A 6,920-nucleotide genomic window follows, 5' to 3' on the forward strand; every position below is an offset into this window, starting at 1 on the left:
GGTTTCTGGGCGTGCAGATCTCTGATGACCTCTCCTGGACTGCAAATACCACGGTGGTGGTAAAAAAGGCCCAGCAGCGTCTCCACTTTCTGAGAGTGCTCAGGAGGAACAACCTGGAGGAGAGGCTGCTGGTGACATTTTACAGAGCCACCATAGAGAGCATCCTAACGTACGGCATAACAACATGGTATGCAGGGTGCTCAGCTGCGGACAGGAAAGTACTGCAGAGGGTCATCAACACAGCCCAGAAGATCACTGGCTGCTCTCTGCCCAGCCTGGAGGTCACTGCAAACTCTCGGTACCTCAGCAGAGCTGGCAATATCATCAAGGACCACTCTCACCCCAGCAATCAACTGTTTGAACTATTACCGTCAGGCCGACGGTACAGGTCACATAAAACCAGGACAAACAGATTCAGGGATAGCTTCTTTCCCAGAGCCATCACCGTAGTAAATAAGCACAAAATCAAATGAACCTGCTTAGCTATACCATACCGTCACTGCCATTATATTATGCTGCTATTCATACTGTCATTATATTAATGCTGCTATCCTGTATATATCGTACTTACTATTGTTTGAGTACTTGCGATTGTTTTATTGTACTTTTTATATTTTACATTTATATTTATTATTGAATCTTGCACCAAGGGAGTGGCACTCCAATTTCGTTGTACTCTGTACAATGACAATAAAGGCTATTCTATTCTATTTCCTACCCTCCATGTCACTTCAGGTTTCCAAGGTTTTCATCATTTTGTTTAGGGCATGTTCATGTATCTAGTTCATGTTTGTATTTCATAGTTTCTTTCATGCCTGCGCAAAATCACGTTCATAGTCGTCATAGTCTTTTCTAGTGTTGCCAGTTTGGGTCTTAGTTTAGCCCCTGCCACTGTTCAAGTTGTTTTGTTTCACACTCTTGTCATCAGCCCTAATAAGGGCTCGATTTTTGTTTAAGCTTCAGTTCCTCTCACTAGTGTTTGCATCTGGATTTATACATCGGGGAAACCAAACAACCTCTGGCGAAGCAGATGGCACAACACAGAAGAGCTACCTCGTCAGGCCAGGACTCTGCAGTCTATTCACATCTACAGGCCAGTGGACACTGTTTCGATGATGAGGATGTACACATCCTGGACAGGGAGGAACGCTGGTTTGAGCGCGAAGTCAAGGAAGCCATTTACCTGAAAAGGGAAAGACCATCTCTGAATCGAGGAGGGGGCCTAAGGGTACATCTTTCACCATCTTACAATGCTGTGATTGCAGCCATTCCCCAACTCTCTGTGGATGTTACTCATGGCCATTGATCAGTGGTCTTTGATCAGTAGGCTTCGATTAGTAGTCGTTGAACAATGGTCATGAGAATTTGCATATTAATGATCTAGGAACTTACCTCATGTAGTGGGCTGCTTTTAGTCATTGTGCAAATGTACTGTTTATAAGATTGGGGAAACCTGCAGTCAGCTGAGACTGAAGAAGTTACTTGGATGATGAAACATTTCTCCCACTGAAAACGCTACATCCAGATGAACAGAATCAACCTTTTGGGTATTACATACCTGGATGATTGAGCACGCATGAAGACATTATTTTATTAATGTCTTCATGCTTCATGTTTAAGTTTAAGCACTGTTTTCAATAAATTGCATGCTCACTCCTTGTCTCACTCCAATTTCTTCTTGTTGCAAGCTCTACTTGGACCCTTGTTAAGATCTAACAATGCTAAATATGATTTTTTTTTTTGTCATTTTGCAAGTGGTCTTAAACTTTTGATCTGGACTGTAAAACCTCCTCAGGAAACAGACTTGACTTGAATCCCTGACTTCAGAAAAACAGAGTTTCACTTTCACAGCTGACTATCTTTGAAGATTAAAAAAAAACAAAAACAAAAGCAAAAAACTGAAGAGCGGATATATTTTTGGTAAACAGGCTACTCTGCCAACATTGTTCTCCTACAGAAGAAAAGGAAAACGGGGAACTCGCAGGGCAGATTCCCTCTCTGTACACCTTTGGGTTTCATGTTTGATCATTTTATTTCTAAAACTCTAACTGGGAATAATGTTTTTCCATTTTATTCTTCTGGTTGCCTCCTCAGTCACTTTTCTGTGCACCCACTATGTGTCCAGCTGTGGTAAGTTAAAAGTTTCCCAGCTATAAAAAGCGTCTGTGTTCGGGATGTTCTTGTTTAGTCCTGATTCTGCTGAATGTTAGTCTTACTGTCAGCGTGCTGGGTCTTTTGACACAGTGTCTTGTGGTTATTGTGTTTTTGTGACTGTTTCTATTTTAAAGACGGATTAAATTCCAGTTTTAGAGTCAGCCCCAAGTTTAGTTAGTTACATGTTTCTAACTTTCTTGTATGCCTAGTTTATGTTTCTTGTGTTAGGTTCCTCTTGAGTCTCTGTCATCCCCGTGTCTCCTGTTGGAGTCTGGCTTGTGTGTTTGTGTGTTTCCAAGGTATTCCCAGTGTTCCAGGTTTTCTCTGTTATTTTGGTTTGACAGTTTTTGGTCATGTCTTTCTACCATCCTTAATAAACGGTTTGCTTTTTGTTAAAAATCTAGTTTTGCCTTCCTTTGTCCATGTTTAGGTCCTCACAAAAGAAACTCACGATCTGCAGCCGCAGATCTTGGTTGACACTTACAAACTTCGAGTAATTACTATGGCTGTTAGTTGAATGTCCGAATAATACTTAAGGTTATCATTGAATCTTATAATGCTAATATTCTAATACGTTATAAATTGGTTACTATTCTGAAACAAGCGAGTAAAAAAACATACATCAGAACTACATCATGTATAGGTAAGAGAAGGCTATCATATCAGGATACTTTGTGTTATGATGGCATAAAACAAATCTTTTTCAAATCTAGTCCAAATGTGACATACATTCATTCAAGATAAATGTTTATTTTCTTTGTAGATTTTTTCTGACTTTACTGCTAAATCATCAAACATCCAGATATTTTGAGATTGAACAAGAAAATATATTATTATTGTAAAATATAAAGTCATAAGATGGATTATAAAGCACTGGTATTATTATAGTTTTCTTGATTATCTCAGACATATATACTTTGTTTCTTACAGGTTCTAGCTGCACAGAGTATCCTGTGTTCACTCCATCTGCACTGGTAGTGAAGTACGGTGACCCCGCCAATGTTACATGTGTTGTATGTCAGAAGGACTGCAGTGGAGATGTCTTTGGTTTGGAGCACGCTGTGGGAAAAGTTTCACAAAATGGAACCACGATGTTGTGGACGGTTGACAGACTGATTGAATGGGGCATATCTGTCATGTGCTATTATAACAATGATGCTGGTGATCAGTGCTGCAGCGCTCTGGATCTATCTATCTATCTATCTATCGTAAGTACTTACTTTATAACATCAGACTTTCTAGTAAATTTTGCGTCATTTATAATATGAATTTGATTTCTTTGTGTAAATATGTAAATATGTACTCTAGATCATGACACTTGCCAATGAATTTTTCATAATTCATAATCCCAAATCAACCTCTTTCTCTGCGTAAATATAAAGTTACATGGATTCAACCCCTTAGTTGTTGTTAACAAGTCTTTAGCTTGCATTCTGTGTTGTTCTTTACATTTTTTGTTTCTTTCCCTTTCTTTCCAGTTAGATGGATTCATACTCTCAGCAGTTACTGACTGACATCTACCTGTGTTACTCTTTCTTTCCTTGTCTTCTCAGAGCCTCCAGAAAGCGTCTCCATCAGCTTTGTAAACCACACTGAGATGATGTTTGAGAATCAGCAGTACACCCTGCAGTGTAGCGTACAGAACGTAGCTCCTGTTCAAAGCCTCACTGTGACCTTCTACAGAGGAAACACAGCACTGGGTCACCTACAGTCCAGGAGTGAACATAAGAAACCAGTGAATGAGACCTTCACTCTGAACATCACTCCCAGAAGAGAAGATGATGGAGCCCAGTACTGGTGCGAAGCCAAGCTGGAGCTGGGACCAGCTGGACCACAGCGCCCTCTAGTGGTGACATCAGAAAAACTAAAGCTTACACTCCAACGTAAGTCTGAGAAAATAAAAGTCAACAAAATATTTATTTACCCGTCAGAAACTAGCAAAACCTTGCTGACAGTGAAAAAGGATAAAGCAGCTTTTTCTCTGGTAATTAGGTAGCTGTGTGTGTCAGTGAGCTCATATCAGTTGACTTCTTGATTAAATGACTGCATACTGCACTAAACTCTCTGAGCCACCATACATCACAGACTTACAATAATGACAGCTCAGTCAGATCACAGAAGTTTCTTTGCACCCTTTAACTGTCTGTCTGTTTGTAGTTTTCGGGGGAAGAAATGGACAGGCAACATGGAAGAGAGGCTCCAGCAGAAGATTCATTTTTCACTTCATGTGTTTAAAGATTCTGTTCTCTGCTTTGATGTAAATTCACGACAGAATGTTGCACGAAGCAGTTACATCAAAAAAATCATTTCCTGTACAGCCAGCTGTATAAAATGACTTTTTTTTTTGTTTTTATTTTGATGCTTGAGCCTGAGAGAGCTTTAGCCTTGGAGTGAAGAGTGTTTGATGTTTGTGAGGACACAGAACATCCTGGGATCACTGTTAGAGTTGCTTTAGACTGGGGATGTCAAGCTCATTTTACATTGTGGGCCACACAGAAGCTAAAGTGAAACTACATGATAAATGTGTAAAAAATATAAATGTGATAAATGATAAAAGTTTTACCTCAACTTGTAAAATATAAAGTTTTGATGCTAGGCATCATAGGGGTTAACCAGTGAAGAGCTATGTAGTTGGTCACCAACGTAACAGAAGCAGCGTCGAGGTGGCTGTGGATCAATAAGAGGAGAGGCATGGCATGTAGGTTAGCCCCCCCCCAAACACATTTATATAGTAGATAGTGAAAACAACTTTCTGTAATTGTAATTGTTTATCTATTACTTAATTACCTTGTTGTAGTATGAGTGAAGGGTGTTCTTTATTAAGATTTTCATTAAAAAGCTGTGAAATTTATCCTCCACATTTTCCAGAGCTCTCCAGTTGATCTTTGCTGCAATGTTTCTGACTCCCAGGCCTTATGTTTGACACTCCTGCATTAGACTGATAGGAGTCTTCATTCATGCAAGAAACAACGCCCACATGCTAATGTATCCATGTTTTAATATATGCATTGCTTCTAGTTTTGGTGTAGCTTTTAGGTGTCATCTCATTTTAGTCTGTGAGCCTCGTGAATGCCTTAAGTAGACCTGACAGTAAACTCACTGAATAATAAACTGTGAAATAAAATACCTCTGATTTTGTTCTTTTAGTGTACAGAAGTCTGTGTGCATTCTCACATTTTGTGAATCATTGATTTTGTTGTGAATCAACACTTTATGGTTTATGGGTTTGAACCCTGCATCACCAAGCTGTGAGGAAACAGTGCCAACCACTGAGCCCTCACACTTTCAGTCTGTACCAAATGTTGTACACAGCAGTTGTTTCCATAACTGTGTGTCTGTTTGTGACGCGATACCTTTGCATTGTGGGTAGAGCTGCTGCAGGAGAATAATTCACAATAACTAAGTTTCCCTAACTTAGTTAGCTTAAAGAGGACAGAAAATGCTAAATGTATAAACACTTAAACTAAAAATTGGAGTCTCTTCAGCAGTCAGTGGTTATACGTTGTTGTTCTACCTGCACGCCATCTGTTAGCTGTAATATTAGTTTTTTAAAGCACTTTATAAATGAGGACTGTAGGGAGGAGAGCCTGTCTGAGTCACCAGGCCAACAAGTTGGAGTCCTGATTTTGTTGCCAGTCTGGGTGCAACGAGCCACAGAATCAGCTGGCAAAGCAAATGTTTGCAAGATGTGATCAGCGCTTTTTTATGCAATAAAATATTCTCTCTTTTCCTAAGCACAACCAAACCAAATAATATTACACTATTATATACTGGGTTAAAAACACTACTGCCCTCTACAGGAAGGGCCAGAGTCGTCTCTATTTTCTGAGGCAGCTGAGGTTTTTCAACATCTGTTGGACAATGGCCAAGATTGTCTCTTGTGGTCAGTGCTATCATCTAAGCTATTGCATGCCGGGGCAGCAGGTTGAGGGTCACAGACTCAATAAACTGATCCGGAAGGCCAGTAATGTTGTGGGGACGAAGCTGGATCCCCTGAAGTTGGGTTCGGAGAGGCAGATGTTGCCCAAGATAAGGAAAATATTGGACAATACCTCCCACCCACTTCATGACATGCTGGCCAGTAACAGGAGCAAGTCCAGTGAGAGACTGAGATTACACAAATACACCACTGAACGACACAGGAAATCACTCCTGTACATCTAATGCACAGTACACACTGCAATAGTCACATTTGTTTTGCTTCTTAAACTCCTGAGCATAAATTCCCTTTATCCATGAGCAACACTGGCACCTCATTCACAGTTTCACCCAACACTTCCCCTTTTTAAACCCCCAATAGCTGCCGATTAGAGAGACCGGGAACTGATACAATCTCTATAGCATCCACTTAAGATATAACATCAGTCGTACTGCATGCTGCCTGGAGCTTATGTTATCAAATGTTTGAAGTGAGAAAATGTACCATAAAAAAAGATCAATTTGAATTTGATAGCTGTGGTCTGTGCGATAAGTATAATGATGTCCTCATCTTGTGGTGACAGATCCGGTGGGCATTACCCTCTGTCTCTCGTTTCCTTTTTTGATTTTGGTCTATAACTTTTGGGATAAATAAAGTGTATATTAATGCTGTCCTGCCATGCTTAGCACTCTGCTTTGTCTCCAAGAGACTGATTCTAGATACAGAGCTGTGCAATTGAGGGTAGCCCGATTCTATCTATCCAATATTTCTCTAGCCAATAAAACATAGTGCCAATAAAGAAACTTCCGAAAATATCAGTGCCTGAACAAATGGGGGCTGAGTGAAC

Source organism: Simochromis diagramma, unplaced genomic scaffold (assembly GCF_900408965.1).
Source record: "Simochromis diagramma unplaced genomic scaffold, fSimDia1.1 OVJJ01000798.1, whole genome shotgun sequence".
Taxonomy (NCBI): Eukaryota; Metazoa; Chordata; class Actinopteri; order Cichliformes; family Cichlidae; genus Simochromis; species Simochromis diagramma.